This window comes from Mirounga angustirostris, unplaced genomic scaffold (assembly GCF_029215605.1).
Source record: "Mirounga angustirostris isolate CCGP_5_RB_7025 unplaced genomic scaffold, mMirAng1.0.hap1 SCAF_9, whole genome shotgun sequence".
NCBI classification, from domain to species: Eukaryota; Metazoa; Chordata; class Mammalia; order Carnivora; family Phocidae; genus Mirounga; species Mirounga angustirostris.
Window position 1 is genome coordinate 22,062,584 of NW_026991717.1, and position 24,648 is coordinate 22,087,231.

General features: G+C 52.1%; 1 protein-coding gene across 1 annotated transcript in view; it reads left to right on the plus strand.

The window, feature by feature from the left end:
* Positions 1-24,648, plus strand: part of KLF13 (KLF transcription factor 13) — a 50,621-nt gene that overhangs the window by 19,489 nt on the left and 6,484 nt on the right. The gene's annotated exons all lie outside the window — the stretch shown is intronic.

Consider the following 24,648-nt stretch of genomic DNA (forward strand, 5'->3'; position numbering starts at 1 on the left):
ATGTTGTTGAAGGGATGGTGTAGAGGGGGCCGTGGCTGGTGTGGGAGCAGGGAGGGGCTGCCCCGTTATTGGGGTGGGTGTGGGGAACCTGACAGAGGCTGGGTAGCCAAAGGAAAGTCAGAGGGAGGGCTGGGGTTTTTGTCCTCAGGGTGGAGGCGTGGCCTTGGCAATGAGAGACAAGCCCTGGGGCATGGAGATTGAGGGGATTGTGCTGCTCCTGAGAGATGGTGGGGTGGGGAGAGAAGTCCTGTGGCAGCCCTTTGTGGCCGGAGCCTGGATTGGGGTGGGGAACACCAGAAAAGGGGAGGGAAGAAGAGAGGGAGGCTGCGTGATTGGGAAACCAAGGGGAGAAGAAAGAAGGAGGTGTCATGGTGGCTGGCATGTCCTGCCCTCTGTGTCCCCTGGCCTCTGGGGTGCTGTGGCTGTGTGCAAGGCCTCTCCGTGGGCAGCTTTGGTGGAACACTCAGGCATCTAGCTGGCTTCTCCCAGACTGCACATTCCTGGGGCCAGCACCTGCCCCGCCCGCCTGCCCTGCGGATGGTGCTGGCCCACACTGAGCAGGAAACGTGTGTTTCCATGCCCGGTGTCTGCTGCTCGGTCATTCCCACCCCTGGAGCATCTGCCTTGACTTGGGCAGCTTCTTCCTGCTCATCTGGGCACCTGTCATCTATGGCTGAAGGCAGGACCCACCCCAGGTTTTCCTGCCGGGGGAGGAAAGTGGAAAATGCGCAGGACTGGTGTGTGGGACGTGCCGCTTGGCTCTTGTGGGGATGGCCGCGGGAGCGGTCACGTGTCGAAGAGGGGCAGGCAGCAGAAGCGAAGGAGTGGCAGGCAGCCCCTGCTACTCCCTTGAACTTGGTTTTGTGCTGAAGTGACGGTGGGACCCAGTGGTCTGGATGGGTCAGCCCAGCCTGTGTGCTTTCTGGGAAGAAAAATGTCGTGCATGGCACACGCACACACATACACGCATTTTTACTGAAAGTGATACGTTAACTGCAAACAATTCAGAAAATAGAAGCTCAAAGCAAAGATTAAGCGGCCCGCATGGTTTTACCTCCCAGAGAGCACTGTTGTTTGGCCCTCTTCACACCTCCAGCGAACCTGTAGTTCACTGCCACTCAGCCCCAGGAAGCCCCTCCTGGCGCCCATGACCTGGCCGACCATGAAAGCAGCACATAGCCTGCCAGCCCAGGGCCCTGACAGCTTCGTTTCTGGGAGCTCGGGGCTCAGGCTGCAGGCTAGGCCTCTGTGCTTGGGCTGTGGGGTGTAGCCTGAGCTACTGATGTTGGTGCTGGCATTGTCCAGGGCCATTTGTGGAGGCATGATGTTGTCTTGGGAAGCGGGGAGTGCAGATGTGGGTGGGGTGAGACGCTGTATTCCCTGTGGGCCCACTGCCCCCACTTGCAGGGGCTTTTTAAGATGCCTGAGTTTGGAGGGTCATGGTCTGTGACTGTAATTCCTTCTGGGGGAATCCCGGGACCGGTGGAAATGCTGCCCAATGCTTTCCTGACTTGGGCAGGTCCTGGCTTTGGCCTTGTTTTCCCAGAGCTGGGGATGGGCCACCCGCCGGCCTGGCCCACATGGTAAGCATGTGCCCTGCTGGGCTGTAGTGGGAAGAGCGGCTCTCTCTCGTGTGTTGAATGGTGAATGGTCGGGGGGCCAGGGATCAAAAGTGCCCTTGACTCATGCCGTGCCTGATCCTGGACCTGAGTCTCCAGGCCCCTGACTCGGTGCCAGCAGTGTCCAGCCTCCACGCAGCTGCCTCACCCTGATACTTCCACGGGCCTCTTGCTATGTGAGCGTGCAGGTGGTGCCTGCTTCGTGAGGCCTAGCAGGTGGTGAGGGAGAACTGGGTGCCCGCCAGGCCCCTGGGGGGGTGGGGGTGGGCCAGGCCTGTGCCACTCTCTTTGGACCAGCAGGATGGGAGTCCAGAGCCGGGAGCAGGGCTCCTCAGGTGCTTCAGGTAGCTTTAGGCCTGTCTCCCAGGGCTGGAGCGCTCCGGGGGTAGGGTCTGTCACAGCTTCCAGGACCCCTCCTGCCAGTGCAAAGTTGGGCATGAATTAATGAAAAGCAGACAAGTTCAGATGTCCCTGGAATTCCACATGAAGCTAGATGGTAGAACAAGTGATCAGCCATGTGTCCTTGGCTGAACCAGAAGTACTCGGAGAGTTGCTGAAACTGCCAAGTCTTCTGAGAAGCTCTTGCAGAATTTGTGAACATTTCTGTGGATGATGTGGCTCTTCTCCACCAAGTAAAGCCCTACAGAGAATTTCCCTGACCTCCCAGAACTTGGAGGGTGGTGTGGCGTGGTGTGGCATGTGGTCTGTGTCTTTAAGCCAGTATGCAAATTGCAAACTAGAAAGGGGAAGAGTCTGCCCAAGTCCCAGTGGGGGAGTGGGTGTACTGGGCCCAGGGATCCTGGCTTGGGGAGGGGAGACTCAGAGGGCTAGAACCAGGTCCCACAAGTCACACAGGCCCAGTCTTCAGAACCTGTCCTGGGTTCCTCTGTCTGCGTCACAGGTAGATGTCTGGGAACTGCATCTCATTACAGATCGCAGGGTGAAGTGTGTGAGGTTCCAGGCAGGGACGCTCCCCTTAGGTTCTGTTTTCATCAGATGCTCAAGCTTGAGGTGTAGGGAACTGTGTCCCCCAGGATGTGGGGTGAAAGAAATGAGGCCCAGGGCTTGGTGCTTTGCACCTGCTTCACTCACACAGTGCTTAGAGAATGTGGTTTGGTGTGTAAGGCAGCCTCTGGTCTGACATCAAAGAATCCACAGGGTGACTTTGGTCTGGGTACAGCCCCCTAGACAGGCTTCGGAGGAGGCCCCATGGCCAGGCTAGAACCCAGGCTGACACCCAGGGCCCAGAGTGCTTTTGGGGCTACAGCAGTTTTGAATAGATGAGGAGCCTAGCTTTCTTTCTTTTTTTTTTTTTTTTAAAGATTTTATTTATTTATTTGAGAGAGAGAGAATGAGAGACAGAGAGCATGAGAGGGAGGAGGGTCAGAGGGAGAAGCAGACTCCCCGCCGAGCAGGGAGCCCGATGCGGGACTCGATCCCAGGACTCCAGGATCATGACCTGCGCCGAAGGTAGTCGCTTAACCAACTGAGCCACCCAGGTGCCCAGGAGCCTAGCTTTCTGTGAGAACATGGTGGCGACGTGAGAATCAGGACACTGAACAGGGACGTTGGTGGACATCCAATTGGAGAATCCCACGGCATCTGTAGGGATGACTTGCCTTTCCAGATGACCCAAATCTGCCATCCCTGGACCTGTGGCAGCTTCTGAGTTGGGTCTAGTCAGTAGTCAGAAAATGTGTGTTCCACCCATAGCGTGGACTGGGTTCTGGTGCTCGGGGAGGGGGTGAGATGTGTGTTCCTGTTTCTTACAAGAACTTGGCTTGCCCAAGGACTGACTTGGGTGCACCGCATTCATTTTCATTTCCGATTGTAAAAGTTGAACGTGTTCATGAAAGAGGATTTGGGAAACAGAAAAGTATTAAGAGAAAGATTAACCCGAAGGAATATCAATAACTTTAATCCTACCCGCCCACTGAGTCACCACGGTTAACATTTTTGCCTCTATATGTTGTAGTGTAAAACTTGGGATTGCTTCACAGAAGTCATTTCGTGTTCCGTTCTTTTCCCACTGGAACATTCTGTCATGATCACATCCCTGAGGTGCTGACTGGCTCTTCGACCTGCACTTCCATGGTCGTCTCCGGTATCCTACGCAGGCACTGGGGGTCGGTGGCTGTGGTACCTCCAGCGACTTGCTCTTCTGGAATATCTGTGACTGAGGGCCATCCATAGTGACTCATCCTTATGATTTTCACAGCAGGAACTCCTGGGAGCAAGTAGGGGAATGTGCAGTTATGGGCAAGGGAGAACGAGCCCAACATCCATAGCCAAGCATGAGAGCAGCTGGTCCAGCCCTCTGGCAGGGACGGCATTATGAGAGATCCAGAAGGGCTTCCCAATGAACCGAGGTAGCTGGTTGTATAGAGTTGATGTAACAAAAGCCCCAGACCCACTCTTTATCCTGGGACCCTTACACCGTCCTGTTGTGTCCCCACCTCTGGACCCTCACAGCTGTAGGGTGTGTGGTGCGGCCTCAGACCCCACGGGTCTTGAGATCTCCTGGTCAGGGAACGGGGGTTTTTCTGCAGCAGCGCCCGGCCAGGGAAGTTGGCTATGGGAGCTCTTCTCTTTAGGGCTCAGCCATGCCCAGGGGTTCCCATCCCTCTTCTCAGCCCCAGAGTCCACCCAGGGCCCTCCACGTGCCCTGGACTTCCGCACTGCTGCCCCTCAAGCTTCCCTGGTTCCCAGCATCCTCAGCCCTACTCAGTGCATAGACTTGGTGGCCTGGGTGGTGGCCAGCTGGGCTCTGGTTGGAGCTTTCTGGAGATATAAATGCAGCCAAGGCCAGTCCCGACAATAGAATGTCATTCTGAGGTTGGGCACAAGCCTTGCGAGTCTTCTGGCCTACCTAGGTGTGGCCCAGGAGCAAGTCTTATGGCAGCTTTGGTGACTGTTGAGATTAGCGCACACGTGCAGTGATGTCACTCGGTGTGGCTCTAGCCCCTGGTCTGGGGCTGGCCCCGTGGAAAAGCCTCTGGGCACCTGCTGTGTCCTGGAGACAGGAGCCCCGTCGCCAGGGCTAGGGCTGAGGCTCTCCAGGCTCCCCAGGCCTCCTGCGTGCTGCAGGAAAAGGCTGAATGAAGTCTTGTGCATCACAAGGCCAAGCTGAGTACCCTTACGAGTGAAAGGACATCGTTTCCAGGTCCCAAGCTGTGAGCATCAAGATAGAATCCCAAGACCACTGGGCACTGGGACTCCAGAGTGGCTACTTGGAGTTCTTGCAGGGAGGCAGCCCCCTGACCATGGAGTGGTGTGGAGGCTGGGCTGCCCTCCCCTTTCTGTCTGCAGCTGGCCCACCTCGGGGCAGTCAGGACTCAAAACTGCTGCCTGCCTCTGACCTGGGGCCCAGGGCCCTTGGCTCACAACCACGCCCTGCTGTGGTCAGGAGCTCTGCTGGTGTCTCCTCCAAGTGTGTAGGCAGAAGGTGGGGCAGGGGCGCCAGGCGGGGAACTGGGCTCAGAGTTGGCTGCATGGCCCTGCGTGTCACAGACCCTCGTTGGGCTTGATTGGCTGGCCTGTCACTTGGGCAGTTTTACTGGGTTGTGAAAAGGCAAGTGCCCGCAGAAGCAGAACAGAGGCTCGTAGCCCTGGTTACATGGCGCAGTTACTGGGGGTTTTACCGCTGCTGCTGCCGGCCCTCCCAGCAGTGGAATTCAAAACCAGACTAGTGCCTGGGGAACCGTTCCTTCAGGGCCTTCTGTAACTCACAGCTGTAGGTGTCGTCCTGGCTGTGGAAGGCCAGCTCAGAGGGAAAGAGCAGCAAGTCCCGTGGGAGGAGGGGAGCCCTGGAAGGGTCTTGAGCTGAGCAAAGTCCCTGCCATCTGGCCTGGCCTACCCCCGGCCGACCCAGTGTCTGCCTTGGTCCCTGCAGGGGTTGGACTACTTCCAGATTTGTTTTCGTTTTCAATTCCCTTTATTGCTCAAACCACCTCAGGGCCGCAAAAAAACAAACCGTTATCCTCAGCTGACCTCAGATTCCTGGCCTCAGTTGTTTGCCATTTGCTAATTTTAGCTTTTGATCATTTCCACCCTTATCCTCCCCCCCAAAAGGAGACACAGACCGAGAATAGCTGCCGGGAAGGGGGGCTGTGGCGTTTGCGGCCAGAGTTCCCACAGTGATCTGGCACCGTGTCTGGGGCAGCTCGCTCGCTGCAGCTGGCCTCCCCCACCCCAGGCGGAGGGGGTGGTTAGGGGGCCCTCAGCAGGCGGGACGCCCCCTCCCCCAGCCCCTTTCTTGCCAAGGACCCAGCACCCACAGAGTGTGAACATGCAGAAGAGAAGGACTCTTCTCTGAATCCCTTTGTCCTTTCAAACAGAAACCAGGCTGCTTCTTGGGAAAAAACACCCCTGCCGCCCTGCCTAGCGCACAGAGCCCTGGGAGTCAGGAACTCCCCAGAGCTCCCAGACTGCAGCACCAAGTGGACATGCACAGTCTGGGGTCAGACATGGCGCTTGGCCACGGTGAGGCCCAGGAGACAGCATCAGGCTGGAGGGCCCTGGCCAGGCCCAGTCCCCGCCTGGTGCCCTCTGCTCTCCCAGCCGTGGGAGCGAGCACAGGGCCTATGTGGACGAATGGCGAGTCCGGGGCACTGGCCAGGCCTGCAGGGCGCCTGCCTGCCCACGGGAGGGCGGGCAGAGAGCAGCCTGGGGTACAGTGAGCCAGCCTTGGGAGAGCCAAAGGAGGGGTTGAAATCCAGTGAGCAGAGGGGCCTCCAGGCTGGGCCTAAGGCATATGGTTGCACCCTGCGTCCGTGCAGTAGGGAGAACATCAGGCAGACACCCTGGGTGAGAGGAGCACATAACGAATGCCCACATCCCCAACATCCCTTCAGCTACCCCCCACATTGTTTTCAAGGAAATCCCAGACACCATACCATTTCATCCATTAATATTTCAGTGCCACACATTTTTAAATGCAAGTCCAGTGTGTCTAATGCTAGAGTAACACTAATTAAATATGGAGTAAAGAAAGCCACAGCCTATAGTCACCCCAGAGGACTCCTCAGACTTGGGAAGTGGTGTGGGCCACACCCCCTCAGGGCCGTGCTTCGTTGCAGGCAGAAGGTACCCGGTGCCAAACCGTTCTGGACACAGGTTTTTTTTTTGTTTTTTTAAGATTTTTATTTATTTGTTTAACACAGATAGAGAGAGCACAAGTAGGCAGAGCAGCAGAGAGAGGGAGAGGGAGAAGCAGGCTCTCTGCCGAGCAGGGAGCCTAATGCGGGGCTCCATCCCAGGACCCTGGGACCACGACCTGAGCCGAAGGCAGCCGCTTAACGACTGAGCCACCCAGGCGCCCCCTGGACACAGGTTTTTATCAAAATCAGCAACACAGACAATCAGAAGTGCTGCTGGGGTAACACAAGTAGGCAAGGGAGGAGGCCCAGCTCCCCAGGAAGGGCTTTCCTCTGGTGCAGGGGGCCGGGGAGGAGCAAAACAGGGTTACACTCAACGCCCCTTGGGTACCGGCCCGTACCCTCACACGACTTCCGAAGAGGTGACGGGGATAGCAAAGCGGTTCTGCATGGAAAGGCTTGGCCGCCACGAATGTTATCTCCTTCCCATTTTGTAAATTATTTTTAAAAATGTATTAGAGGGGCACTTGGATGGCACAGTTGGTTACACGTCTGCCTTTGACTCAGGTCATGATCCCAGGATTCTGGGATCGAGCCCCGTGTCCGGCTCCCTTCTCTGCGGGGAGTCTGCTTCTCCCTCTCCCCTGCTCATGCTTGCTCTCTTTCCCTCTGTCTCTCTCTCAAATAAACAAATAAAGTCTTTAGAAAAATAAAATAAAAATAAAAATGTATTAGAGTAGTGCACCAGTTAACACATGTAGCCTAAGAACCAAATCTTCCTGCACATTTTATTATGATAAACGGGTGCTAGGCTGTGCCCCTTCCCTCCTATTCCCTCTGCCAGAGGCAGACGCTGTTGGCTCCTTCTTTTGGGATTTACCATCCTAGCTCTCGACTGCATGCTCCTGGGGGCTCTGCTCTGTGTTTCGGCTTTGAGTATGATGTACTGACTTCCCATGGTGGCAGATAAGTGAGCTCCCTGTCACCACCCCTGTCCCCACCCCTGTCCCCACCACCCCACTAGGTTAGAGGGGTATTTTGCATTAGGGCAGCATTCAGTCCTTACAGATGACCAGGACTAACTAAATGCTAGTTGGCAGTGACCCTAATGTCACACGTTTCTTTTCCATAGAATTAATAGTTGCTCCTTTGCTTGGTTTTCTCAGTGCTATTGTCCTTGACTTGTCCCCACGCCCCCTGGCTATGTGGCTCTCACTGGTGTGGAGGTCTCCTCTCCAGACCTCTGGCGGCTCCCTGGACTGGCCATTCCTGTTGTCCCGAGACCCCCTCCCCACCCTTAGGCCCCGTGTCCTAGAACCCATGCCTCTGCTTTCTGATGAAGGCATGGGAGGCCATGTCTTGGAGACGTACGTGTCTGGAAGTGTCTTGCCCCTTGTCTGATTGAGTTGTGGCAGAAGTGCTGGGCCTGAGGCTCTGTTTTCCTGCAGTGGGCCCCTCGGTGTGGCCACGAGTGCCCTGGGCTTCTGGGACCCATTCTTGCACATACTCTGGATGATGGTCCACTTTCTGTGTTCTCAGGGCTCTCAGGGTTCCTTTTATCTGGAGTTGGAACCGTTGGCTGATCCTTCCAGTATCTTACCTTTTCCCTCCTATCATCCACTTACTCGTCGTTTGCTCTGTTTTCTGTGAGACTTTCTCCCTTTTCTCTTCCAACCCCGAAATGGAGATTTTAACTTCTGCCATATTCCCCCGCTGTGTCTTTACTTTCAGACTCAGGTTTCCGCCGGATTGCCTTTTTTTAAGGAGTATCCTGTCCCTGCTCCATGGATGCCATGTCTTACCTCTGAGGCTGACTCACACCTCTGGAAGTTTTCTTCTCCCCATGTCGCATGGACTCTGCATCCTCTGGGTGGAGTTTTTCTGCTTGCCAGCTTGGATCTCTCACCCGACAGCCCTGGTCAGAGGTTCTTCTCTGACTGGTGGTCCTTGGTTCCTGGGGATACTGCTCAAAGGCCAGGACTGGTGCACAGATGGGCTCAGTGACTTTCCGCCCCTGCCTGGGGGGTAGTCCAGGGCCACATGGGGAGAGGGCTGGGAGTGGCGGCATGGAGCAGGTGAGCTGTTCCTCAGGCCCCCATTAGGGAGGCTGTCCTGCCTGCCGTGAGCCATGTCTGGGGTCTCCAGTCCAGAGCCTCCACCTCCCCTGACCCACGCTGCAGTAGATTGTTCTTTGGCAGGTAGGGAAAAGACAGGCGGCTATGATGTGTCTGCTGCTTCTTTAACATTCGGGTGCCCCCTATTTCAGCCCCATTGTGCCCTCACTACCCGGGGCTCCTGAGCCTTCAGGAGGTCACATCCTGCAGGGTAATGTGCTTCTTTGCTTTCTCTGCCATCCCTCTAATTTCCAGCTTCCAAATTACTATTGTTTTCTCTTTTCCCTTTCACTTAGTCCTTTAAAGTCCCGGTCCTTTCATTTTAGAGGGATCTGGGGATGGGAAGGTGGTGATCTGCTATGTTTATCCAGAGCTCCTGTTTGGCATGTGGACTGGTGCAGGGAGGTCCAGGGAGAGACAAGAGGCCAAGATGAGGACATCCCTCATCAGCAGGAGATTCCCTTCCCACTTAGGCTCCCACCTCTGCGTGGGCCGAACTGTCCAGCCCTCAAGCTGCCAGTGTCGTCCTTTGGTTATGATCTAATGATGTGACCCAGGAATTACAGCCAGCGCTACAGTGAGCAATAACCTTGAAGCAACTGAAGGCAGCTCACAAGAAGACGGTTGCCCGGGGAAACAAGAAGGTCTAAACCTAAGGTTGGTAGGTTTGGGTTTCTTTTTCTCCGTTTCAGGTCCCAAAGTAGATATCCAGGGCTGGTGTAGCAGCTCCTGGTGGCATCCTGGAGAGCCAGAGAGCTCATCGTCTCTTTCTCTTTAGTCGTTGTTAACACATGAATTAGGCTGTGCTTTCCACCCATGATCGCATGACAGCTGCTGGTCCTACAACCTTGGAACATTCTCCAGGTGGGAAGAAGGGCAGCAGGCACAGGGTCCTCTTTATCATGACGAGGCTTATCCAGTGACTTATCCAGAACTCACCGGCCACAATCAGTTCACAAAGCCAATCCTAGCTGCAAGGTAGTCTGAAAGGAACCATCTTTACTGGGCTCATTGCCACTGCAAACTTAAGTCTTGTTGTCTGGGGAAAGAAGACACGGAGAATGGATGCTGGACCAGTTGGCACTTTGTCGTCACTGTCATGGTTGCTGGGCGACTCCTATGCATTTGTCCTCAAGATGGGCAAGCACTGATCAGCTGGCAAAGGTGACCACTGCATGAGCCGGTGCTCCCAAAGCATTTGAGGAACCTCAGAAATTATGTGCTTTCTCCAGCATTTACTTTTTCCCCCAACAAGTGAGGCTGTCCCAGCCATTTGTCCTAGCTAAGAAGTACTGACTTACTACTTAGAAATGAGCTACACAGTCACAGCTGTAGTGATCACAAAATGTGAGTGAAATGGGTTTTCTGTAATTTATTACCTGAACTGTAGTTGTCATGCCTTCTCAGGCTCTGTGTGGGTTGTGACAGTTCCTTAGGCTTTCCTTGTTTTCCATGACCTTGATAGTTTTGAGGGGTAGTGGCCAGATATTTTGTAGATTGTCCCTCAGTTTGCATTTGTCTGATGTTTTTCTCATGACGACACTGGGTTTATGGCTTTTGGGGAAAAATACCACAGAGGTGAAGTACCCTTCTCATCAGGTCATATCAGTGGGAGAACGTTACCACATGATTGCCACTGATATCTGGTGCTCGGTTTTTCCAGCATTGGCCAGGAACTCTGTCAGGTTGGCTCTGGTGTCCCTCTGACCCATCCCCATCCTTCTGATTTTTTGTGCACTTCTTTACTCTCTGGCATTAATAAGATAAGTTGGGTTCATCTTCTATTTTTCCTGATCTAGTCCTAGACTCATCCGTTTCTCTAAGGAACCCTGATTCCTTTTGCCGGAAAATGGTATTTAAAAACCAAGATCTGGGTGCTGGGTGTGCTCCCTGTTCTTGGGGGTGTCGCTGCTTCTAGCCCCTCCCAGGGGACGGACCCAGGAAACATGTCTGTGTCCCAGCCCATTTACATGTACATATCCTTCATAATTTCTCTATCTGGCCCTCTGCGTGCACATTGAACTAAGCATGCATTCACACAGATATCTCAGATTCTGTGGCAGCCCCTAAGGAAGGACTTATTCCCGCCTCCCCCTGCTGATCTGTAACCTTCCTCTCCAACAGTGAGATGCCAGGTCCCGCCATCCACCGTGCGGTCACCTGTTTGTTCAATCCCAGCATACGTGGGAAGCAGTTTCATAATTGTTTATCTCGTGAGAAGCTGGAGCAGTGTTTAAGTACTGTTACTTATGTCTGCAGTCTTTCAGTTTCCGGTCAAAACACCATTTCCCTAAGTTACTTATGTCAGCTGCTTTCCACCCTCCCCCCCCTTCCCAGAGGCCACGTCATACATTTGTAATATGGTCAGAGTCTGTGGTTACAGTCTGCATTCCATCCTGGGATCCCCCAACCTCCTTTATGTGTTCAAAATTTGCATACAGTGCAGTCGGCAATGTGCAGTTCTATGGGTTTTGACGAATGCAGAGTCTTGTATCCACCATCCCAGTACCAGGCAGAACAGTTCCATTGCCCTAAAAATTCTCCTTTGAGGTCAGCCACTTCCTGAGTCCCCAACTCTGACAACCCCTGATGTGTTTTCTGTCTGTACAGTTTTACCTTTGGCAGATATCATATGAATGGAGTCATACAATATATAGACTTTTGGATCTAGCTTATCTGACTTTGCAAAATGCATTTGATATTCAACCATTTTTTGTGTTTGTGAATCAGTACTTCTAATTTTCACTGATTTGAATAAATCTGCTATAAACATTTGCAGATGGCTCTTCAGTTCTCATGGTAGATGCCTAGGGCTGGGGGTTCCTGGGCTGTATGGTGAGTCTGTGTTTAACTTTATAAGAAACTGCCAAACTGTCTTATCAAATGACTGTGCCACATTCTCACCAGCAATGAACAAGAGTTCCAGTTGCTCCAACAGCTTTTAGTGTTGTTGGTTTTTTGGCATGTAGCCATTCTCATAAATGTATGGTGCCACCTCATTGTTTTACTTTGCATTTCCTTAATGATGATGTTGAGCTTCCTTTACTTTTGATCAGCCTCAGATGAAGAACATTTTTATCAAGTAAATAAACCTGAATCTTTAATTGTGGATTCCAAACTCATGTCCTTGTCCTTGTTGTTTGAGAAAACCTCTGAAAAGACCAACTGAGATGTCATCCGTAGGTTGTCAGCAGCTGTCAGGGCTGTGCATGCAGGAGATCACATACTCCCAGAACAGTACTGTTGGTGACAGCACCCTGGCTCCTGAAGCGGGGGAATGCTCCCTTTGAGATTGCAGAGGAAGGCGGGGGGGGGGGGGGGGGCGGCGGGGGGGGAGGTCAGGGAGCTTGACACAAGTCACTCTGTTCAGCCCAGGGAAAGTGCTCCTGGGTTCCCTTTGGAAACAGTTAGTGGTGTGACATTGGAATAGATGAGAAAGAAATGGACGTGTCTGTGCTTTGGGGCGCCTCACATGAGTCCACCCATCACATTTGGTCACCTGGTATACCGTTGCAGTCCAGGATCTGGAAGTGTTTGGCGGCAGGAGCTGATACACCTCTCTCTCCATTGTCCCTTCAGGAGAATGTGTGTGTGTGTGTGTGTGAAGGGGGTGGGGACCTCTAAAGCCCTTGTTTGGGGTGGCCTCTGGCTGCCTGCTGGCAGAAATCATTAGTATTTTATTATTGCTATTTTAAATGGGACCTTGGGAACGGAAATTTTCAAATGTGTTTTGTAACCCTTAGCAAAAGGGGGGAAAATACCTTTGTGAAATTTCTGGCATGTGGGCTTTTGACCTTTCCAGGCACGTGCACCCGTGCCTATAAATTCATGCTCTCCCTCACCAGAGGCCAGCGGTGCTGAGTTCTGTGGACACAGGCCCAGTTAGTGAGTGGGACTTAGGGTGAGCTATTATTATCTTGTAACAGAGGTTCATAACATATACATAAGTACACACATATAGGTAACTATGTATTCATCCAATTTCATGAGATAACACAACTGCACTCTGCAAAAAGCAGCTCAGTTGAAAAGTATAGGAATGCAGAAAGGATAATCATGCATGAATCCCATCTTCCCAAGATAACGGCTGTGTTTCTTTCCTGCCCTTACAGCTCTGTAGCATGAGCATTTCCTGCATGCGTTAGGACAGTGAGGCTCAGCTGCTCGGTGGTCTGTTTTCTTGGTTGGTCTACTAGAATATAACTACTTGGAAGTGGCTTATGAGACTTTAGAGAGGGACAGCCAGGCAGCCTTCATGCTGACCCTTCCTTTGTCTGCTTACTCAACACATGAAACCTGGTCCCAGTGACATTGGGGGTGACACCAAGGAGCACCAAGCCCCCGACACCCCACCTCAGGGTTTCCCTGCCCTGGGCAGCTTGCCCCAGCTTTTGCTGGCCCTCCCTTGTTATCAGGCTGACACAGGTAGCCTTGGGTCATAGAGTCCCCTGCAGAGCTGTTACTTGAAGAAGGAAGGGATCACCCTGGGGGATGGTGGGGATTGGAGTGCCGAGCAGCATCTGCTTTTCTTCCTAGCTGGTGTCCTCAGGGCCAACCCCCGTAGTGACCTGTTCCAGGCTAGGCATAGGAACAGGGTTGAGCGGGAGGCAGGGTGTTAATGAGGAAGGGACCGGCTCAGAGAAGCTGTGGGCAGGCTCTGTGATAGGGAAGGGGCTGGCCTTTGTGCCCTGAGCCTCAAAGGACCCTGGGAATGCTCTTCCTTTACACAACAGCGTGGGTTTCTTCAGGTGGGGAGAGGGCTGGCTGGTGAGCGCTGCAGGGGGCCACCTCCTCTTTGGCAATGGAACTCAGATTTACTGAGGAGCAAGGCCTCTGGCTTACTATTCTAGTATCCTGTTCTCTGCAAGTGGTTTTGTGAACAAAATAGTTTTCCTAGAACACACCAGGTGTAAATTGCTCCAAGTGGCTGAGGCTGTGGTGGGTCTGGTGACCTGGGCTACTGAAGGAGAGGCCCCAGGAGATCTCCGGGCTCCTCCCTAAGTGTCTGAAGCAGTTCCTTAGCACTCTTCAGCTGTTCTAGAAAAGGTAGGTCAGTGCCTGGCTTTTTTTTTTTTCTTTCTTGCATCAGCTCCCTCAAAAACCAAAAGCATTTTAGGACTATAGAAAAATGACTTGCTCGTTTTTATTCTGATTTATTTGCTTTATGAAACCAACTGTGACAAATACATTGTTTTGCTAGGTTCTGTTTGAAAGCTTGTGATTTTTTTTTGCCCCCTGAGGGAAATGGACGGCTGCTTTAGTACCTGAGGCCGGCCAGGTATAGGTGCTGGGTCTGGAGGAAGAGTGCACGCTCCCCAGGGGCCACTTCTTAGATCCATTATTTTGAGTGCGCTGCCTCAGGGTGCTCAGTCCTTCTCAGACAGGCAGGCGGGGCCTCTTGGAGAAAAGCTACACGGCCACGGGCTGCAGAAGGACTGGTGACTGCCTGCCAAGGCCCCCAGCAGGCGGAGTGGCCCAGTGCTGCCCTACTGGGCTGGGCGTGCTGCTGGGGAGCTCCCTTCCCTGGGAAGCTGGAGGCCCCAGCATACCGAGGGTGGCAGCTTATGGTGTGTGTGCTGGGCTTCCGTGCCTTCATCTGTGAGACGGGCTCTTGGCCTTGACGGTCCCTCTTCTGCTTTCAGCTCCCAGGACGCTAACTGCCGAGGTCAACTTGGGCAGCTCACCATAGCAGTTCGTATTCCACAGTGGGGAGAGGCTGTGAGAATGTCCTCCTAAGTGAAATCTAGACTCGGAGGGCCAGCCATTCTGGGCGTGTGGCCTTGGTGAGGTCCTAGGACCTTCCACCTTTAGTCCCCATCCCTGAGGTAGGTTTCATCTTGACACCCTTCTCTCCCCCAGGGTAGAGTCACATGAGCTTGCATATGTCCAAAGTAAAAATTGTGTCCCTGGAAAACTCTGTGCTTGCAGATGTCTGTGCTGTGGATTGTCCCCGCCACGGGGGCAGCTGTGGTGAGGCTGGGTCCCTGCCGGCAAGGCCCACCCAGGAGGCACAGGGGAGAGGACGGGGAGTGAGGAAATGAAGGCTGGGGGAGGGGGAAGACACAGGAAGAGGAAGTGGGACAGAATGGTTGCCAAAGGCTTTGCAGAGCAGGGCCCCTCCCTTGGTTGCCTAGAGAGCCCTGGGTGTGGGCATGGGGCCTTGGGGTGCAGAGCAGGGCAGTTGGTCGCACACCCTGGCAGATGGCAGCAGGGAGGGGACCCGTTTGCTCTGCTCCGTGCCCTCTCCCAGGCGCCCTGGCTGACCTTGAAGAGTTTTGTTTCTTTGGGGAAGGGGTGGTGTGGGCAGCCTCAGGTTGGCTGAAGTCTTGCTTGTCTGTGTCTAGGAGCATTTTGGCTTCTCCGTGAGTCCCTGCGGACTTCCCTGTGTGGCTGCCAATGACTTGGTGCCACCCCAGATGTCACAGCCGGGCACAGCCTGCCAGAGGCTTTTCTGCGCTGCGGCTGCCTCCCCACCCCCACACGCCGAGCCCTCTGTCTTCCCGCCCTCCCTCCCTTCCTTTTCCTTTCTTTTGGTCCAAGAGAAAAACCTTTCCCAGAAGCCTGCACGGGTTCCCTAGTTCCCACCCCCTCACCAGTCCCTGGCAGAGGGGACCGGGGGACCAGTTCTGCCTTGAACTTGAAGCCTGTGTGCTGACAGGCAGATGAATTCACCTGGCCACGCCTCGCCCATCTACTGCTATTGGTTCTCCACAGTCCAGTCCCATGAGGGTGGACCCGGCGACGTTTATGACAGGTGCGTGGTATTTAGGAGCCTGAAGGGGCCTCTGACCCACCCAATTACAGATCTGGGTCTGCTGCTCAGATCCTTCTCCCTTACCTTTTAAGTCAGACCGGGTCTGTCAAACCATCTATCAGGGAGCGCCCTCCAACACGACAATTTGCGGTGTGACCCAGGGACTCTGGAGCCCTCGAAGTCCTGCCCCGGGAACACCTTCTGGAAAGGTGGATTGGACCTCATGGCTATTTTTGAATTTCTCCTACACCAAGGAGCTCCCCTCCCCCTCCCCCATTCTGGATAGAATCTATTTTAAGGGGAGCTCTCAGGATCCTCTGCAGCTGCGGAATGTGCTGAGGGATGTGCGTGGCCACATGTGGCGTGAATGGACCTGGCCAGGAAGGCACAGAATGTTGTTCCTTTGACTCCTCTTTTAGAATTTGCTTTCTTTGTGGCTAGCGTTTCCTAGTTTGCTGTGGATTCTTGTTTTTAATTGTTTGAATAGGTAGATGCATTTGTGTGTTTTGAAATCCAAGGGATTGAAGCGCTTTTCAAGGAAAATTCCCAGCGCCCCTCCATCCTCCAGCTCTCTGTCCCCAGATAATCCCTGTTGTGACTTTCCCAGGTATCCTCCCAGAGGATCCTACTGCACGTACACGCAAATGCACACGTGTACACTCACTGTTTATCCTATTTCATGCATTCTGCTCTAAGTCTTGCTTTCCTCCCTCAACAGTACCACTTTAGAGTCTCCCCCTATCAGTTCAGAAGGAACCCAGTCCACTTCTTTCTCATAGTATTCCGTGATGTGGCTGTTGCATAAGTGATTTAACGGGCACCAGGGGAAGGGCATGAGTTGTTCTGAGGCTTTTGCTGCCTCGAATAAGCAGGCACCTATCCCATTTTGTAGGTGTGCAGGTATGTCTATAGAATAGGTTCCCAAAAGTTGTTTTGTGGGATCAGAGGTTGCACACATCTGTAATTGTGACCAGTATCACCAAGTCGCCTTCCATCGAGGTTGGAGTGGTTTGCACTTCCATTTCCAAGCTGCCAGAGTGCAGGTCCTGCAGCCTGGCCACGTGGCAGGTACAAAGTAGGACCTCAGTGGGCTTTAGTTTGCATTTGCTTCCTGATGGCTGAGGCTGAGCATCTTTTCAGATGTTGGAGAGTCCTCTGCGTTCTCTTTATCTACTATCTTATAGCCTTTGCCCATATTTCTTTGGGTGTTGATTTTTCCTTTTCTGTACCCTCTTTCTGTATTGGAGAGTAGGCCTTTGTGATATGAGCTGCAAATATATTTTTTTTTCTCAGATTGTCATTTATCTTCTGCCTTTGCTTCTGGTAGCTTTGTCCTTAGAGAAGTCTTTTATACTTTTGTAGTCAAATTTATCAATCTTTTCAGTTATGGCTACTGGACTTGATTCATAGAAAGAACTTCTATCCTAGGATGGTCCTTACATTCTTTCCAGATGCTACTTAGTTGTCCTTACACATTTTTTTTTTTTTAAGATTTTATTTATTTATTTGACAGAGAGAGACACAGCGAGAGAGGGAACACAAGCAGGGGGAGTGGGAGAGGGAGAAGCAGGCTTCCCGCGGAGCAGGGAGCCCGATGCGGGGCTCAATCCCAGGACCCTGGGATCATGACCTGAGCCGAAGGCAGACGCTTAACGACTGAGCCACCCAGGCGCCCCCTTGTCCTTACACATATTTTGGACCCTCTCCCCTCCACCCATCTGAGATGTTAATTTATGCTAAACATGTTTCCCATTCTTTTGGGGTCCAGTTCTGCCATTTCTGCTCCTCTCCACCGGCCAGTTACCAGCTTGTGTAGCAGTATGTTGAATGTCTGGTGGTCTAGCACCCTCACATCATTCTTTTTCAGTTTTCCTCGGTGTTTCTGTTTGTTTTTCTGTATGAATTTTAGGATCAAGTTATCCTATTCCAAAACAAAGCAAAGCAACACCAAAAATGCCTACTTTAAAAGTACACTTGCATCTATTGTAGAAAGGCAGATTTTGTTTTAACTGCGCCTCCAAGCTGTGTGTAGCAATGTCCAATCTCCCCTCACGTCCTGCCACCTCTGCTCAGTGCAGGAGTGTGAGGCAGCGTGTGACCCGCAATACTGGTGTGCCCGCACCCATGACAGCCGCACCAGATCAGAGTGCCTTGGGGCATCTTCTGGCAAAGATGAATACTCATGTTTGCCAGTGGCTTGCTCATGAGAGCTCCCCTCAAGGGGCTCAGGAGTCCAGGAGCAGCCCCCTGTCCAACTGGTGATAACAGTGTCGCTCATATGAGCATGTATGTGCTCCCACTTAGGTCTCACAGTAACTGTGAGAAGAAACAGGCAAGATGACAGCCCCTGGAGCTGTCAACAAATGAGTAGGGGTGCAGGGGTGAGGCGGGGGCTGACCACTGCAGGGGCTGCTTCCATGCAGAAAGCACCTCTCTGGCTACAGGCAGAGTCCCAGGGCAAGGGGGGGGGGCGGTCCCCGCTCTCCATCCTACTGGGCCTCACCTCCCTCATTTGTACCGTGGTGGGGAGGGGCTTCCAACTGGGGCATCCTAGGAGACAAGGCACCTGCATGTCAGCTCCATGTGGGGCTATAGACTGCGGGCATTTTCAGTGATCAGTGGAGTAGTCAGTGGCCTCCTAATGAAAGGAAAGTCTGCTTTCCACCACAGGGGACAGGCCTTTCTGCTGACCCCGAGGCTGCCTGTGGGCCTGGGTTTCCTTGGAGGCTGGCAGCTGATTGGCTCCAGTGGTTGGCCATCTGCCAAGCTGCCCCAGAGTGGGAGGGTGAGCAGGAGGGATTCCCCGGAGTGACAGACATGGTAGTGTTGATGTGGGGAGCTGGAAGTGGCCCCATGCCAGTGGCCACAGGTCAGAGCTAGCTAGTGATGAATGACAGCCCACTTGCTGGCAGTGAATAGCCAGGACCTGGGTGCTGGGCCCTCGCAGGCCGGGAAAAGCTGCAAGTCTGTGGAAGCCTCTCCCTGTGCCTCCCTCTGACTCTCTGACCAGCCCTGCCCCTCATCATCACTCCCCAGACACACACCTCTGTGGATTCCTTGTGCTCACTGAGGTCTGGTCATGTGAGTAGGCCCTCCTGTTAAGTCGATGGAGCCATCTGCCCTTCCCTCTGGGGGCCCTCTGTTCAGAGATGCATCCCCTCCCTTCTTTCATCCACAGATGGGAGCTCAGCGAGGCTTCCCAGAGCCCTGGCTGGTAGAGAGCCAGCAGGAGGCCGAGGGGGCCAATAGGGCAGGGCACTTACTGCCCACAGGCAGAAAAGGCTTTAGTCTACAGACATGATTCTGGCCTTGGCTCTGTGTGAGGCACTGGGACACAATGCCAGAGGAGCCGCAGGACTGCCCACAAGAGGCCCACAGACAGAGAAGAGTAGCCGTGTGCAGGTGCCGTGGGAGCCGGGAGGGACCCACTCACCTGTAGGACCTGGCGGTCTGGCCAAAACGGGCTGGAGCAATTGAGATGATTGGGAGCATGCCCTTTGGACAGGGGTCAGAGCTGGAGGGAGTCTCACTGTGGCCCGGGCCTGAGCTCGGGGCATGAGCTGGATCGTGCACACTTCCCAAGCTGCACCTGCAGGCCACCTGGAAGGGGGTGAGGGGGGAGGGCCCAGGGCTGGGTGCCCAGTCAGGGGCTCAAGCAGGAGGAAAGCCCCTGTGCTCCGAGGCTGGCCTCTTGCGGCTTCTGGGAGGAACAAGCTGTCCCAGCCCAGGCCTGTGGCTTGGGCAAGAGGAGCATGTGGGACGCAGTGTTCCCTGATAAGATGAGGCAATCGCTCTCACAGCCTCACTGCAGCGCCAGGGAACATTTATATAACCCCCGCCCTGCGCCCCACAAGCCCTTGGCCCTGGCGCCCCTGCCGCCCAGCTGCCCCCCCTTACTACACGCCAACAGCACCCCGCCCTGTACAGACCAGTTGTCCCCTGACCCGCAGTCCTGGCCCTTGCACCCTGGCACCCTCAAGGCCCTCCACCCTGAGCACGGCCTGGCCCCTTCCCCAGCCCCCCACAGTGACCCCAGCCTTCCCCCAGCTTCCCTCCCTCCCTGTGCACCCTGTGCCCCATAAAACCTGACCTCTATCCCCTTCCTCTCACTCTGCCTCCCCCTCCCAGGACCCTCTCACCATTCAGTCCCGCGGCCCCAATCCTGGCCCCTGCAGCCCTCCCTTCTTTGGAAAGTGAGGGCAGGGGGACTGGAGTGGGCCCATGCCAGGCTTAGGCTTCAGGCAGGATGCTGCAGGAGGGCTGAACTCCCTTCAGGGTTCTGGAATCCTCGATTAGGTTTCCTGTCCCGAGAGGGCCAGTGTCACTTCTGAGCTAGACTGCACACACTCCTTGTGATGGCCCTGTGGTGCTGTTGCTGTCTCCCCATCACATGCCCAAGAGAAAGCAGATGCAGAGTTTGAGCCCAGCAGGAGGGAAGCTAGGGTTCACTTAGTCTGGAGGGCCGACTCCCTGTAGGGCCTGGACCTGCTGGGCCCCCACTCCAGGCTGGGTATGCTCCCTCTATACTCACTCAGCCCAGTCACACCACCTTGGGGCCAATTCCTAGCAGAGTAGTTGTTTTCAAAGGGAGGCCTAGGGACACCTGTAGGTAACCTGAGACCCTTCTAGGAGGCCATGAGGCCAAAACTATTTTCAAAATAGTAACATTATTTGTCCTTGATTCTCTGAAAAAAAAATAAAACGGAATATTCCAAAAGCTAAATGATGTGTGATGACATCATCCCTCTGTTGGCTACTGGAATGTGTGCTTGAGTTTGAATTTTTGTTTTAATTTCTAATATGATAAATATCAATGGATATAACCCACATAAACAGACACTCTTTGGGTCCCTCTCTACAATTATGAGAAACACCATCATGGGTGACCGTCCCCCTGTCCAGGCTGCCTTTTCCCCACCTATTCTCGATTGTCCTGGCTGTTCTTCATTAGCCTCCTGGGTACTGCTTGAATGTCACCAGCCCAGCCAGACCCTGGTGCTGCTCCTAACCAGGATGAATCATAACTTCTAAGTGTTTTATTCATCTGTTTGTGGGTCAGTTTGTTGCCATCTGCCCTCCTGGAATGGACTGACAGAGGTATAAAGGATGGAACAGGGAGGACCCTGTCTGCATCAGGATCCAGTCCCCAGGGCCAGACATTGGGTCTGTGTTCAATAAAAGTGCCGAGCTGCTGACGCCCAGACAGACCAAGAGCCATGTGCTGGCCTACGCGTGATGCTGGCTTTCCCTACCTTCTGCCACTCCAGACTACCCGGTACCAGCATCCCATGGTGTTGGATGCTGCAGTTCTCTGTGGCCCTGACATCATTGTAGCCCATCTATAATTATACCTGCCTCACATGCCTCCCAGAGCTGCAAGCATAAGGACCCTGAAAAGGACAAGCCCCCGTGAGGGCCCAGGGCTTCTTAGAAAGCAAGGGTGAGTCTGAATTTGGGTTTGTCCTCCCCTACTCCCACCACAGGCTTAAATTTGAGAAGACACGGGTGACAAAAATAAAAGGTAAGAGCAAAAATAATAGCTTAACATTTTAAGGGTAAGCATTTGGCATGTGCCAGGCACAGCGTCACGATCTGGTTGTGTGTGACATCATGGAATCACCATGTGTACCCCACTGTGAGGATGGGGTAGTATATTCATTTCCGGTGACTACCATAACAGATTACCATAAACTGTGTGGCTTAAAACAACACAAATGCACTTTCTCATTGTTTGAGAGGGCAGAAGTCTAAGATCAAGGTGTTGGCAACTCACTCTCCTGCCCACCTCTATTCTTTCTGAAGGCTCTGCTGGCAGGGGGGAAGTGGGAATCCATTTCATGCTTCTCTCCTAGCCTCTGGGGGGCTGCCCTACAATGCTTGCTGTTCCTTGGCTTGTGGATGCATCACTCCAATCTCTTCTGTCATCGCTTGGCTTCTCTTTTGTGTCCTTTCCCCTTCTCTTCTTTTCTAAGGACACTTGTGATCTCATTTCAAGATCCTTACCTTAATTATATCTACAAAGACCCTTTTTCCAAATAAGGAAAGGGATTCAAGGATTCCTTGGTTCAAAGGATCAGGACTTGGACATCTTTTGGGGGGAGCACTCTTTACCCCACCTGAAGACAGGTCTGAACCTCATCCATCACACTTGGCACACTGAGCTCTTGAACTCAGCACCCAGTCACACAGAAATGAAACCATTGTATTTAATGCTGGACCTTTCCAAACATTTAATGACCAATGTGCATTGTGAAGTTCCTAGAGTAGACTTAGCATGCAGCATTTCTCAAACTTTTTTGTTGACAAGATTTTTCCCCCCAGAACCAATTAACAATATATTCAATTCTAAAAAGACACATAACACAGAAGAGCTTACAAGGACAACAACAAAAATCCTGTTCCCAGTGCAGCCTCACTCCCCAGAGACCAACACTGCTCTGATTTTAGTTGTGTTGGTGGTTTCTGATAAACTATATATATATATATATATATATATATATATATATATATATATATACACATATATATATATATTTTTTTTTTTACTGTTCTTTGATGTATCAGATTTAGATACGATCTGTTATCTCCCTTCCATAAAATTTAAGGATTTACCTCATTCCTACCCCTCACCTCACCTCCTCCTGAATTGATGGATGTGTTATTATTCTAATTTTTTTGTTGATTATCCTTATAACTTTAACCTCATTTAGACATTTCCTTTATGCATGTATGTGTTCCTACCTTTCTTGTAAATCCACATTGTCTATTGGGGCCATGAGTCAGTTGTCTATAACATTGATTCTAAGCACTGACAACTAGCTAGTGCTAGGGTTCACATGACCATGACTATGGAAAGATTACTTCCATATGCCAGGGCCTGTACAGGGATTTCATTCCCTCCTGCTGCCTCAGGGGTTGTTGTGAAAGATAAATAATATAACATACAAAAAACCCTTAGACTAGTGTTTGACTCAGAGCTCTTCCCTGATTGCTCATAGTCTTGTAGCATTTTAGTTTGCTTCAAATTTAGACCCCTATTTTCTTGCATGTCTTCTGTTTTTCCTGGAGTTTCTAATTGCCTCTCTTTTTTCTTTTAACCAAAGAATAGTATGTGCCTTCACTATATCCTGAAGTTTATTCAGTCTCTTGATCATACTCTCTGATGCATGGAACTCACTTTCTTCTTGGAACTATCCCCCTATGAATCCTGCCTCAGTGGTCCCCAGGTCTCTGCCTCACTCTCCTAAACACCCCTTCATTTTTCACTCACTTCTCTGACTTCTCGGTTTTTTTCTTATTTTTGCTGGAGTTTGAGAGGTAAATTTGGAAGAACCTATTTCTTTGTCATCTAGAATCCACTGTGATTTATGAGAAGTCTTATTCCCTTACGGATAACTTGGTGTTTGTTTCTCACCTCTTTCTAATAAGTTTTGTGGTCTCTTTTTACTCAGTGTTCTGACATTGCAGAATTTCTCATAGCAGGAGCCTTTACTCACTACCCTGCCCGCATCTGTGCTAGCTAGTCTTATTTGATTCTGACAGATACCATTTTCTTGTTTCTTTGATAATTTGCTCTCCTCCCTTTTTTTCTGTTCTTTTAACAAACAGAAATTAGTTGAATATTGCATCCCCAGGATTGATTCCCTGTAACTCTGAACTATCATTTGTAACTGTTATATAGGTTTGGGAAATGATGGTTTGCTCTCCTACTTGATTTTGAATCCTCCCCACCAACACACACCCTTTCCCCCTCCAAAGAAAACTCCCAGAAAATCAATAAGAACATATACAACCACACATAGCTCTTAGTTTCGCATTACTAGGAGACAGAGAATGCAGCAACATTCATGTATTTCCAAAACCTTTTTAATGTTGTTCCATTTTTCTGGGATATTTCCTTGAGTTTATTTCCAGCTTTTCTGTGGAATTTTTGTTTGGGCAACAATACTCTCAATTTCTTTTTTTTTTTAAAGATTTTTATTTATTTATTTGAGAGAGAGGATGAGAGGAGAGAGAGAGCACATGAGAGGGGGGAGGGTCAGAGGGAGAAGCAGACCCCCCGCTGAGCAGGGAGCCTGATGCGGGACTCGATCCCGGGACTCCAGGATCATGACCTGAGCCGAAGGCAGTCGCTTAACAGACTGAGCCACCCAGGCGCCCAATACTCTCAATTTCTAAACACTATTTTTTGTTCTCTGAACTTCCTTTTGATGGTATCATGTTTGCTTTATGCATGAATTTTGTTTGAAATTTCTCTCAGAATACTAATTAGAATTTTTAGGTTGACATTCTCTTCTGTCTCCTGGCTTCACTCTTTTTCCTCTCGAGTAAGCTTTGTTTTGTTGCTCTTGGACTTCTCCCTTTCATGCTGCTGGTTTTCCTTGGCCATCTGGCCATCCTTGGGTGTTTGTTTATATTTAAGGTTGATGGGCTCATTTGGGGTGGGTGGTGTGGATTTCCTCCTCCAGGCACAGGTAGGCCAGCTTCGAGGACTGGCTGTTGGCCTTAGGGCCAGAGTGAGGGAGGGAGGGCAAAGTAAAGGGTTGGAAGGGTGGCTGTGTGGCCACCCCCCCGTGCCATAAGGGCTGCATTCTGGGGTGCCAGGAGCTCCTGCTGGTTCTTTCTGAGCAGTTGATGTCATTTTTTTTTTGTGGTTCATAGTTTGCCTAGGTAAATGCTGGCCTGTTCCTTGCTCTGAGCAAGAAGGGATGGGGGGGGGGCGCTCCTGATTGCAACCGACATTTGTTACCTCCCACTCATGGAGTGTTCTGAGTAGCTACCCTTGTCTGTCTTGGTGCTTGGGTCTGCAAGAGCCTGTTGTAGTCTCCTGCTCTGCTGGCTGTTGCCTGTTGGCCACGTTGGAACTAATGTAAGAGAGAGGGCAACAAGAGAAGGAAATTCCCTGGCCTGTGCTCCTCATGTTATAGGTGAGGAAACTGAGGAAGGGTCAGGATGGTGGTCGGGCACTTGGGTTTGGGAATTGTCTCTTGGCCCTGAGCGGTGTGGGGCTCTGAAGTGTGGCTCCCCTAGGGTCAGTGTGGGGCAGCTGAACTTGCGCAGACCTG